Raw genomic sequence first — 13,659 nt, 5'->3', positions numbered from 1 at the left:
ATATTTGTTTCCAACTTGAGTCGAGGAGTTCTTGAAGAGGTCTCATGTGGAGCCTGCAGTTTGGTGCCAAGGGGATGCATGAGGACATCATTCCTAGCAGGGACTTGATGGAGCAATCTGGCGTTATTTGCAGGTTTGATTGCCGATGGACTTTCTGCAGTGTGGTCTTGACCATCTACTCCGAGGGCGTGGCGAGACAAGTGAGGGTGCCGAGGCATGAGCCTAAGAATATCGTGTTCTGAGCAGGCTGTATGCAGGACTTCATAAAATGTATGGAGAACCCCACAAAAGTTAGACACCCGATAGTGTCGTAGGTGAGGGTGTGGCTATTAGCAGGGATGGATCATGCACTAGTCAATCGTCCAGGTAAGGGTAGACGTAAATGCCTGAGCGACGGAGGTGAGCTGCCACTAGGGCCAGGCGTTTCGTGAACACTCGAGGCGCTGACATTAGTCCGAAGGGCAGTGCCTGGAACTGATAGTGTTGGCCTTGCACTACGAATTGAAGAAAGCATCTGTGTTGTCGATGGATGGGGATATTTACTTTATTTTACTTATTGCACATTTGTATCGTACCTGTATAGCATAAGAACAAGTTACTTACCCCTGGTGACTTTCTTTCGACTGGATGTTCCTCCCACGTATTCCTCATCTTTGATATTCACTATCTAATATCCAGCTTCAGCTGCTTCGGCGCTGTGCGTCGATGCAGTCGACTCGATGTCACTCGAGAGCCTCCGTCTCAAGGATGATGTAATTGAAGGAATATATATTACGCGCAGAGCACGTTGGCTTCAGTTCTGTTTTTTCTTTCAGTAGAACTACCCGCATTAACACAGGTTTGACTGTACTAGGCTGTGAAGGAGCGAAAGCTGTAACAGCATGGGAAATTCTACTGTGGGGTAGGATGGGAGGGCGATGAGGAATATGTGGGAGGAACATCCAGTCGAAAGAACGTTACCAGGGGTAAGTAACTTGTTCTTCGAATGGATTGTGTCCTCCCACGTATTCCTCATCTTTCATAGACTCCCAAAGCAGTGTTTGTTTTGGTGGAGGGAGTAAGAATTAATCAATGGTTTCCATGAAAAGAATGGAGGACAGCTTTTCCAAAGCTTCCATCCTGACTCAGCGAAGAATCAAGGCAGTAATGCTTCGTGAACGTGTGTATTGTAGACCACGTAGCTACCTCACAAATGTTTTTAATATGAACACCTCTTTGCAGAGCCGAAGAGGTAGCCATGCCCCTGGTGCAATGGGCCCTCAAGCCTTCTGGAGGATCCTTGCACGCCAGCCTGTAGCATTCTGAAATTGCTAGAATAATCCATCTTGATAAGGTCTGCTTTGATACAGCCTGACCCAGTTTGTGACCTGTATAACCTATAAAAAGTTTATCATCCAGACGAAGTTTGGACAATCTAGAAATGTAGAAGCTTAAGAGCTCTACGTGGATCCAATCCGTGCAATCTCTCTTCCTCCCAGGATAAGGTGTAGGATAGAAAGTGGGTAACAATATTTTGTCCTACATGAAAATCTGAAATGATCATAGGCAAAAATTAAGGCTTAACCATTAGGACAACCTTGTCCTTGCGGAAAATTGTAAAGGGACGTTTAGATGATAGTGCCTGCAACTCACGCACTCTACGGGCTGAAGTTATTGCTACCAACAAAATGGTATTGAACGTTAGTAACCTTAATGGACGTGAATGTAGAGGTTCAAATGGTGCACACATAAGACATTTTAACACCAGATTAAGGTCCTAAACTGGAACCTGAAAAGGCGATGGAGGGAACACATTGGTGAGTCCCTTCTCGTCAAATATGAAGTTTCTTCAGATGAGTGCTTAAAGATGCATAGCGCCTCCAAATAGCCTTTAATTTTTACAACCTGGGCCCCTGATTGGCTAGGTACAGTAGAAAGGATAACACCTCTGGTGGTTTGCATAGTAAAGGGTCTACATTCTTGTGCATGCACCAGCTGCAGAATTTGTTCCAACGGCAGCGGTACAAAGACTTTGTTGCTGCGCTTCTGGCCGAAAGCAAAATCTCCATTACATCATCCGGGAGGTCCCAATCCTTGTATCTCAGCCTCTCAGAAACAATGCGTGAAGGCTGAGTGTCTGGACCTCTGGATGGAAAACCCGATCCTCCTCTCTCGAGAGAAGGTCCTCTCTTTATGGAAGACATATTGGAGGGCAGATAGATCGACATGTCCAGAAGGTTCGGGTACCACGTCCTCCTGGCCCAATCCGGGGCAATTAGGTTCATGAGTTTCCCGAAATTTCTCAACCTCCTGATCAGGTGAGGAATGCCGGGGACTGGAGGAAAAGCGTATAGGAGTGGAAACTCCCAGTCCACCACAAACACGTCTCCTAGAGCTACTCTTGGAGGAAATTCCCTGGAACAGTACAGTTCACACTAACGGTTGACACTGGGCGTGAACAGATCCACTTGAGGGGTTACCCCAAAGGGTGAAGATCTCTTGAAGGACTTCCTGAGCTAGTTCACACTTGTGGGAGACTGTGCTCTGCTTGCTCAGAGTGTCCGCAGCCGTGTTTCTCCCCTCCAGCTAGGTGAACTGCTGATAGGGAGATTCCTTCTTCAATTGCCCAGTACCAGAGCTGCATTGCCTCTCTGCACACTCTTGTTGAGGTAGTACATGGCCACTGTGTTTTCCGTTATTATCAGGACATTCTTTCCCCGCACAGAGGGCAGAAAGGCAAGTCTAATTGCCCACAGCTCCAAAAGATTGATGTGTGGTTTGGACTCCGATGGAGACCAACAACCGTTGATTGTCAGATCGTTGGCGTCGGCTCCCCACCCCATGAGTGAGTGAGGTGTCTGTCACTACTGTTAACTCTGGCCATTGTTGCCAAAAAGGTTCTCCCTTCAGAACATTGTCCTCGCAGCCCCACCAGAGAAGATCCTGTGCGACCCTGCTTGGAACCTGAAGTAGGTCTGACATGTTGCATGAGAACTGAGACACTTGTGCCCTGAGAGCCCATTGAAGGGATCTCATTCTCAGGCGAGCCTCTGGCACCAGAAAAATGCAGAATGCCTTGAGGCCGAGCAACCTCAAAAAGTCGAAGGCCGGGAGACGCTGGGCACTCTGAAACTTGGAGACCATCTGCAGAATGTCTTGAGCCCTCACCTTGGGTGGAGAACTCTTTCCAAAGGATGTATCCAGTACAGCCCTGATGAACTGGAGCTTTGAGATGGTGTCATATGGGACTTCTTGTAACTGAGGGAGAAGCCCATTCTGTGAAGAGAGTGGCAGGTGACGCTGAGATGATCCAGGACTTGTTCGCGAGAACGCGCCCTGATCAGCCAATCGTCCAGGTAGGGGTAGATGTGAATCCCCTCTCTCTTGAGACTCACTGCCACCACTGCCATCAGTTTGGTGAAAACCCTCAGGGGAGAGGGCAGCCCGAAAGGCAGCACTCAAAACTGATAATGAGAACCGCCAACGTCGAACCGCAGATACATCCTGTGCTTGAGATGGATTGGCACATGAAAATAAGCATCCTGAAGGTCCAATGACACCATCCAATCCTGGAGTTGGAGGGCCTGAAGGATCTGAGAAAGTGGGACTATCTTGAAATTGTCCTTCCTGAGGAACTTGTTCAAGTATCTCAAGTCCAAGATGGGTCTCAGTCCTCTGTCCTTCTTGGTGATTAGGAAATATGGAGAGTACCATCCTTTGTTTCTCTCCGCTCCAGGTACCGGCTCTATAACACCTTTCTCTAGCAGGGTCAACATTTCCTGAACAACGAGCAGATCTGGACCCTTCAAAGAATGGCTCCCCACTGGATGGTTCTGAGGTCTCTGAATGAAGGGAAGGCACTAACCTTGGGTTATGATTTCTAATGCCCAAGCATCCGAAGTAATGTCCCACCATTCTTTCAGATGCTGAGACAGCCTGCCTCCCTCTGGGGTTTCGTGACTCAAGGCCTCAGAGAGGTTTAGAGGCGGCTGAAGCAGTGGCTGTTGGTAAAGATGCCCCTGCTTGAGCAGGCTTTTCACCTCTCCCTCGTCAACCACAAGAGAATCTTCTTTGGGCTCTTTGACCCACCATTCCTCTCGCTCTTCAAACTGAGGAGTAGTAGCAAAAGGATCTACCCATCCAGGAAGGGTCATTGGGATGAAAAGACTGAGGCTGCCTAATAGCAGCATCCAAAGATTTGGCCGCCGCCTTCGAGGTCTGCAGCTTCTCAAGGCTTGCATCAGCCTTGCTGCCAAAAAGCTGAGACCCGTCAAAAGGCATGTTAAGGAGTCTAGACCGCACATCTGGGGAAAATCCAGATTTCCTTAACCACGCAATTCTGAGAATTATGGTGCTTGCCACCATGTCTCTGCTGATGCTGTCAGCAGAATCCAGACCCAACTGAAGAGACTCGCACATGGCTTCCTTGTTGTCCCTAACAATGGCCAAGAAACCGTCTTTTTCCTCCCCTATGGGAGTATGCTCAGCCGCCATAGAAATGCAGTCCCATAGAGTGAATGAAAACTTTGCTAAGTCACATGTCGAGTTGGCTGACTTAAGTGCCATGCTCCTCGCAGAAAATACTTTTTTTGCCCATGCATCTACCCTTTGGCATCCCTATCCGGTGGGATGGTTGGATAAGCTGCTTGTTTTGAGGTTTGCGGTTGCTGCCTGCACCACCAGACTTTCTAGGGTGGGGTGTTTTGATAAGTTGTTGGGGTTACTACTAGATGGGCAGTATTTTCTTGTCAAGTTCTTGTGTACTGCCGGACTTGATTCCAGCGTCTCACAATTGGCAGTCACCCTTTTTGAAGAGCAACGTGAAAAGGTAAAATGGGATCCTTTGGCAGACCTTTATCAAGGATGTCTGTTAGATAATCCAGCTCGAAGGGGAGGGCGGTCTACTCCACTCCAAGTAAATTACAACCTTAGACATCAACTGCCTGTATGATGCATATGCATGTTCATCAGACTCAGGCTTACCAAATTCTAATTCTGGTGAAGTGTCCACTCCACTGGCTGTATGCAGATTTTCATAAAGGTCTTTTAGCCTGGATTCCTCTGATATAAAGCTGTCAGGGACATTTGGTGTACCATACTGTAGTAACGCAAATGGCGCATCATTATCAGACGGCTCATAGTCCTTATAAATAGAGGTTAGTGAATTAAAGTAATCCTTTCTAGGTAAATGAGTGAAAGTTTTCTATGGTAAGGGTGTCAAAGGTTTCCAAAATTTTTAACTCTATGCTCGAGGAGTCGTCGATGTCTTTGATGAAGACGTTTTCGACTTCAATTGGCACCGAAGGATTTGATGGCATTGATGGCGCCATTTGTGTTGATGGGCTGGCTGGCGTCGATGGCGCAGCTGGTGTCGATGTCCTCAACCTCGACTTATTCTTTGACTTGCGGCTCGAATGATCCTTCGATGATTTCACATCGTGTCGAGGCCTCGACGGCTCTCAATGCGGATCTGGCCTTCGTCCCGGGCTTTGCAGGAATTGGCTCGAGCCCTTTCCTTACCGGCTTTAGAAGGCGCGGTAGGAGCATGGCCTGTGGAGGGTTTTTGGTTTTCAAAAGATTTGAGCATTTCTAACCTGAATGCTTCCCATTCGCCTGGAGTGGAGGCCTTAGTGGGGCAGGATATAGCTCTCTCCGGAAAGGAGTCCGACGAGGACATCGAAGTGGGCGACTTATGGTGCCTCTTCTTCGACTTCCTCGACGAGCAGTGGTGGGAGCCACTCCTTGACCTGGACCTTTTTGCCTTCTTTTTTCGAGGAGTCTCCTCTTGCATCGTCAGAAGAAGGTTTCTTCAACGGGGTAGTCGATGGGGATTTCTTAGGGTTTCTACCTACCGCCAATTTCCCCTTATGCTCCTTCAGAGCTTTTCCAGTCATCGATTGACATTTTGAGCAGGCTGAGGTCTTGTGCTCCACACCGAGACACCACAAGCATACTTGATGCAGATCGGTTATTCACATCTTGGAACCGCAGTCTTGACACTTTTTAAACCTGGTCTTCAAAGTAGACGATGTCGAAGATGAAGACATTTTTGGATCTTTTGCAAAAGAAATACTGAAGCGCGCCATAGTTCTCGAAGCGTAAGCTTACTCGGAAAAACAGAACTGACGCCAACGGGTGCTGCATGTACTATATATGGCTTTGATGACATCATCCTCGAGACTGAGGCCCTCGAGGGAAATCAAGTCGACTGCATCGACGCACAGCGCCCTCTGCCGAAAAAGTTTTTCCCAAGCAGCTGAAGCTGGATATTGAATATCAAAGATGAGGAATACGTTGGAGGACACAATCCATTCGAAAGTGTTTCCAGATGCCACAAGACAAAAAGGGGAGGGGGAACAGGGGAGGATAAAACAGCAAAAAACAGTCCTACTATGCCTTGTGACATTCGGTTTGTGCAAGTGCAGTAAATAGTGCATGGGGGGAGGAGGGCCCAGGGATGAGACAGGGTACGTGCTAAGCGAGGCCATGGAGGTCAAGTGCGCAGGGGGCAGGGGTAAGGGTAAAAGTGCGAGGGTCAGGAATGGACCAGACTCTGTAGGGTAGTCAGGGAAAGGTGCCTGAAGGCAAGTGCTGGAAATAGGGTACTGCGGAAGACTGGTACGAGGATGGCCTGGCCCCTGTAGGACTCAGAAGGGACCAGGCAGCCAGTCATTGCAGTGGGGGGCATTAGAGGGGCAGGGGAGAGGGAAGGAGGAGAAGAAGAGGAAGGTCTTGAGGAGTTTCCGGAACTTAAGGAGATCCGGCTCAAGTCCCCTTTCCTCCATACTGCATGGGCGTCCCTTGCTAAGGTCGGAAGTGGAACAATTTTCACCAGAAAAATGTCTACACCCCTTTAAATGTATGTGTGCTGGGGCGTGGCCCCACCCTTCGGCACCACGCTGCAGTCCCCTCTGACGCGTCAGCCAGATTAACCTGCTAAACTACATATCTTATTAATCGAGAGAGGATGGAGGGACGTATGGAGGAAAGGGGACTATGGACTAGGAGTACGTTAGTCACTACGGTGAGTAACTCATAATTACTCCTATGTCCCGTCCCCTTTCCTCCATACTGCATGGGCGATTACCACTGAATGATGCCCAAGGAAGACGCGATGCTTTGGATCCTATGAAAACAGGTACCCAGGACCGCTTGCCCGAATGCTGCATCAGATCTTGTGCTGTCATCCAGACAATAATGCTTGCAGAAGGACGATGGAGTGGCCCACGTAGATGCTCTGCTAATGGTTTGCCATGACATATGCCTCTGGAAGGCGACTGCCGCCGCTTTGGCCCCAACTGCACGAGCATGCAGGTTTTGTGGAACTTCCTTCTGCTGAGACTTATAGGCCTCCTGAATGGCCGCGACCATCCGTCTGGCTATGGAGGCCTTAGAGGCTTGGTACCCTGGCTTAAAGCCACCGCAAGTGACGAATAACGGCTGTGACTTGTGAAACCCTTTGGCCCTGTCTAGATAGAATATTAGTGCTCTGCTAACGTTTTTGACAGTGCAACACTCTCTCTGCTTCGTCCTTTGCGTTAGGAAAAAAGGTTGGCAACACGACTTCTTCATTAAAGTGGAATGAGGAAACCACCTTCGGAAGAAATGCCGGATGTGTGCGAAGCAGCACCTTGTCTCGATGGAACATGATATATGGTTCTGTGGCCATCAGGGCCTGAATTTCGCTCACTCACTGAGTTAAGACACACCAGTAGCGCTGTTTTGATCGTGACCAGCTTTATGTCTACCATTGCCATGGGCTCAAAGGACCTACGCGCCAGTGCCGCGAGCACCACATTGAGGTCCCACACCGGATGCAGTCTTTTGGTAGGAGGATATAGCCTAATCAGCCCCGTCAGATGTCTTTTGACTACCGGGTTGGAGGAAGAGAATGACTTGTGGTCAGAATTTCTGCAAGCGCCTATGGCAGGCCAGTAGGTCTGGAATGTCTCCACTTGTACCCCTGAATGCGCCAAGTGCGATGAGAAAGATAGCACCTGATCTAGCGTGCACGCCAGAGGGGCTATCCCTTTGTCCTTCACCCAGAGGCAAAATCTGGTCCATTTGCTATTCTATTGCCTTCTGGTGGACTTGCTTACTTGCTCAGGAACCAGGCTGCTCTGACCCTGCCAGGACGCGTACTGCTAAAATCTCCTGTTCTTCGGCAAACAGGTCTATGTGGGGTCGGCCCCATCTCCTGAAGATGTCCGCTAGGACTAGTTCCTCTAGCGCCACTCGTAGTTGTCCACCCCGCGTCTGCTGAGCCTGTACGCCTCCAGGTTGGATTCCCCTGGCAGATGAATCGCCGACAGCCATATGTGGTGTGCCGTGGCTCACTCCCATATCTCTAAAGTGAGCCTACACAGGGGCGGTGGGGAGATCTGGTTCCCCCCTGCTTGTTGATGTAGAACATGCACATGGAGCTGTCGGTTTGTAGGCAGACCGCCTGTCTGCTTATTAAAGGCAGGATAGCCGTAGGCCTTCAATTCAAGGAAGTTGATGTGATTCTTCCGTTCTTCCTTCGTCCATGTGCCATGCACACTATGCGCATGTAGGGTGGCTCCCCATCCCACGATAGAGAAATCTGTAGCAATAGTAGACTCCGGAGGTGGTTGCCTGAAAGATCTGCCCCCACCCCCCGAGGTTGGTATCCTGTCTCCACCATAACAGATCTGGTATGAGGTCCGCTGGGATGGAGACTGCTGGGATCTACGTGATCCGACCGACTGATTTACCCACGGCCGATAAGTTTGCATGTGAAATGTACGAACCACAAAAGGTTCATTCATTTCCCATGCGAACACACGTTCAAAACCCCTACATACCCACACCCCCACCCACAACACACATCCCCACCCACCCTTCCACCCACACCCCCAACATAAACAAACCCTACTTACCTTTTCTTCAGGCTGTGTTCCTGCGACGCCTGTTCCCTTTCACTTCTGGGATCGGGAACCGGCGCCGCAGGGTCCTTTTTTAAAAATGTATTTTTATTTTTTTGGGAGCTGCAGGGGTTACCCCTGCTCACCACACAGTATAGTCAGCGGTGTATTTCGGGGGACACCCCCCGAAGTCTTTTTTTTTTTATACTTACCTACAATGCTACCAGCAAAGGTTCGAACTTTTGGTGTTAGCATTTTTCAGACTTTTTGTAGGGTCGGACCTTTTTTTCGGTTAAAATCTTACAATTCCGACTGCTGCGTCCGGGGAGCCCATCATTTGGTTCCATGAGGCTATGAGGTGCAGCTGTGCCTGCCTCTTCCTGAGCCTGGTGAATGGAATTGCTAGGATACATGCTGCCATAATCCCGAGCAGGTGTCGGTACCACCTGTCTGACGTAGTCGATCTGCTTAGGAAATCGCCTGTAGCTGCTTTGATGGCTGCTACCTTCTCGTCTGTGGGAAGAATCCTCTGTTTGGTATCCCACACCAACCCGAGGAAGATCACGGTTTTTGTGGGCTGCAGTTGATGGAAAATCCCAGATTGTGTAGGGTCTCCTTAAGCTGGGAGGCCGATTGACGAATCCCCTTGTGTGATTCCGCACTGACCAACCAGTCGTCGAGATATGGATATAGAGATGGTGGCCTTCCGATATGAGCAAGGCCGCCACAGCATTCATTAACCTTATGAACACCCATGGGGCCGAGTTGAGCCCGAATGGCAGTACCTTTTACTGAAAATGTAGTCCCATCACTCTGAACCTCAGGAACGAGCAGTGGGTCTGCCAGATAGAGACGTGTAAGTATGCATCCTTCAAGTCTAAGGAGCATATCCGTGGCTACGCAGATTGCCCTGCCAGCCATGTCGATATGTCCAACAGTGGATTCCAGAAGATCTTGCTCCACTATTTTGGCTTCTGCCAGCCCCGCCTTGAAAGAGGCCTGTTTGTGCACAGGGATGTCTGGTAGGAAGTCTGAGATCTCCCTCCATAGCCTTTGGTTCGCAGCGGCTAACATGGCGTCTGCATTCACCTGTTACAGGTGGAGAACAGCATTTGAAAAAATATTTTTCCGATATGCTTCTAGGACCCTTTTCTCCTTGACCAACAAGGCCAAGGCCGAAGAGGATGATGTGGAGGTCTGGGGCTTCGCATACATGGACGCCGCTGCTATGACTGATTAATGTGGCTGTGGATGCACTGACAGAAGCAGGGTATCCCCCTCAACCTGCCTGTACCTTTCCTCCAGTTTCTTTTTGGTGGGTTGTGTTGTGGGAGGCTTCGTCCAACCCCTTTTTGCTAAGGCTTCAACATCCTTTCTGAAAGGGGATGCCTGATCTGAAGGCCGATTTGACCGTGAGGGCCTCTGCTAAAACCCACCCCCCGGCCACTTCAGACTGTTCCTTTCCGGGCTGTGGAATGCCTAGATACTTTGCCAGTCCTGCCAGCCTGTCATGGAAGGGCCTGGCCGATGACGAGGTGTCAGGGTTCTCCTCCTCCTCAATGTCCCTCTGGTCCGGAGCACCCAAAGTGGCTGGGTCCACAGGTGGTGCCGCCGGAGTTACTGGAGTAGGGGGGGCGGTGTAGCTGGCAGCGCCACTATGCTAGGCTGCGCAGGTACCTGTAACAGTGCAGGAGGAGACTCCACCGCACCCATAGGGGTGGCTTGCTGTCACTGCAGTGGTGCCGGAGGCGGCACTGGAGCCGGCACTGGAGCTGGTGGAAGCATGTCCTTTATGATGCCCCGGAGAATGGTGCCCATCTGCGGGGATCTAATAAACCAGAGGAATTTGTTGAAGAATCTGTCCTCGCAGGCTGGGAACGCACGTTCCGGGTGTCGCGGTATGGTCGGCGTGGATGGATGCGCCCTTGCTGCACCCTGTCCACCATGTACATAGTAGGGCTCTGTGTAGTGTCCATGTCCCGCAAGCAGGTATGCCGTGCACCAGGGGACCTGAGGGGTAACCATGGGGGACCATTGCCCCTTAGAAGTGGGCTATGTGTCTTGCCGCCATTACGACTGCCGTGCGGATTCACATGCCACCATTTTGTCTTGCTGCGCCATTTTGTCCTGTCAGGCAAGCCTGGTGGCGCATTAGGCCTAGCCTCCTCCTGCGTGCTGCTCCAGGCAGGTTTGTGCTTTTTCCGCACTTCAGGCTCCTGCCTGGTAGGCTGTTAACCCTCGGCCCGAGGGTCGGTAGTGCTGTTGCGTGCAAGCACCCGCTCGGACATGGGCCCGGGTACTAAGAGAAAGTACCTCTGGAGATTTCCAGGTGACAGAGCCAACAGGCCCCTCAGGCAAGGAAAAGGTAGGATCAGAGGAGCCCTTGTCCACGAGGCCGGTAGCTCGATGTGCCAAGGGTACCCGAGCTGGTGACAGCAGGGCCATCCGGGCCCCTCTCGCACGGCTGTTTCCAGGGAAAGGAATCGCCCTTGTGAAGTGCTTTCTTAAAGAGAACACTCACCTTTGTCTTCCTGCGCACGTACTCCTTTAAGAGCTCCGGGGGAGACCAGGAGAACAGCTCCCTCCACCTGGCAAGCCGGTTCTTAAGGGACTGGGGAGTAGGGGCATTGCACGCCGAGCAGCCGTGGTCTTCTCTCAGGCAGCGGATGTAGAGCGCATGTGGGTCCGATGTGAAAAAGGTCCCCTCACAGAAAGGGCACCCACTAAAGCTCGCCGGGGAGGGGCGATGTGCCGGAGGCCGCGAGACTGCTACAAAAAAGGGTTGTTAGTAATTTGGGTCCAAGGTCCCGGGGTAACTAGAAAAAAGACAGTGGAATTGTGAGGAAAAAAGGGCCTCAACAACAGCTCTGGTGAAGTCGGCCCGCTTCCGTCAATGCAGAAAAGAGGACTGAAGTGTGGCGCCGGACGGCGGAGACAAGGGAGCGCATTCCTCCGGGGCCATGCCCCTGCGCATAAATTTAAAGGGGTATAGACATTTTTCTGTTGAAAATGCTTCAATTTCCGTCCCTAGCGAGGGATGCCCATGCAGTATGGAGGAAAGGGGACGGGACGTAGGAGTATACCAGGTTTACACAGTTGCGACAACGTCTGTCAACTTGCATCCAGATAGACTGTGTTAAGCTAGCCAAATCTTGTATCTAGGTAGATTGTGCCCCTTAGCCATATCTTGCATCCCGGTAGATTGTGCCCCTTTGCCATATCTTGCATCTAGGTAGATCGTGCCCCTTAGCCATATCTTGCATCCATGTAGATTGTGCCCCTTAGCCATATCTTGCACCCAGGTAGATTGTGCCCCTTAGTCATATCTTGCATCCAGGTAGACTGTGTTAAGCTAGCCATATCTTGCATCTAAATAGACTGTGTTAAGCTAGCCAAAAAAAGGAAAAAAAACCTACTAACCCAATTCTACAACCTCAACTTTCTACATACACTTCTGATACAGAAACTCACACAACCACTTCTCTGCACAGCAATCCGCACGTATTTCACCACATTGGAACAACAGATTAACATATAGCCCAGCAAAACAGCACATGGGAATTTGCACCGACCTGAAAACCGCACTTAAGCTCAGCGAACGGTGCAAACCGAACTGAAGCTGCCAACAGGACATCACAACTCTCACTTTTTTATTCCCACTCCACCCTTTTTTTTCACACCCCCCTTTTCAGATCTGCCAGAGCGCCTAGGGACCACTCCGGTGGTGACGGGTTGCGCTACAAATACCTTTGACATTAACATTAACATATCAAAATAATGACTGTATGAGGCATACACTTGATAACACACTGCCAAACACAAGTGCAGGACGAGAGGGATTTCCTTTTCAGTTTTGGCTACTAGTTGGCACCTAAGTGCCACCTATATGCTGAAACTATAGCATTGGAGTACAGAAAGGAGGGAAATGGGATGTGATGAGGGACATAGATTTTGTGGGTATTTGGCTATTGACTCACCCATTGGCTGGCCATGCCCATATTAATCACCATAGCTATTCGCTGCCACTTTCCACCCAAAACACATCATTTTGAGATATCCTTAAGCTAGCACTTTCAAGCAGTAACGACATTGTGCTTTATAGGCCATGCCAGTGTTATTTATATCTAAACAGTCGTCTGAGAGTTCATGGCTTAATTGGAGCTACAAAAGCACCCAAGTGTTATACAATTGTCTTCAGCCACTTGATCCATAAGCAATGTGTGTCCCCTCACAGCTATTCCTTGTTAAAAACAAGACTGGTAAAACCAACATGGTTTGCATATAGGCATTTGCCAGGCTATCATATGCCTACAGAAAAGCTAAAGGTGTTGGCTTTGCCAATCCACGTTTCATTTGTAGTGGTTATGCCATAAGATCACATCTATATGGTAAGAAGCTGTAGAAACAGAGAGGGAAATAATTAGAAGAGAACTGGGTGCCCCTGATAAGTGCTTATTGGAGCTTATTTCCAAAACACATGAAATATCGGAACAAATGTGTCTACAAGTTGGGCTTGTTTTAGTTAAATAGCCGTTAGTTAAGTGTTGGATGTTGTACTCTTCCCTCATGATATTTACCTGGTTAAAGCAGATGTATTCCTGGTTAACTATTGAATTGGATTACATTACAACATAAGAGGCTGGAAGATGAAGATACTGTGCCTTGGGTAATGATGATTAATAATGTAAACATATCTCCACATGTCTACCCACATCGAAAAACAGGGGTGTGGGCTTGTGTATGTGTAGTGAGGGGCTTGCATTGCCTTGTGCAATGCAAGCCATGGAGTGTAAGT

General features: G+C 49.6%; 1 protein-coding gene across 4 annotated transcripts in view; it reads right to left on the bottom strand.

The window, feature by feature from the left end:
- Positions 1-13,659, bottom strand: part of LOC138510246 (zinc-regulated GTPase metalloprotein activator 1A-like) — a 1,057,423-nt gene that overhangs the window by 262,018 nt on the left and 781,746 nt on the right. The window lies entirely within an intron of this gene.

Source organism: Ambystoma mexicanum, chromosome 6p (genome assembly GCF_040938575.1).
Source record: "Ambystoma mexicanum isolate Mex_15411 chromosome 6p, UKY_AmexF1_1, whole genome shotgun sequence".
NCBI classification, from domain to species: Eukaryota; Metazoa; Chordata; class Amphibia; order Caudata; family Ambystomatidae; genus Ambystoma; species Ambystoma mexicanum.
This window is presented reverse-complemented; position numbering and strand designations above follow the sequence as displayed.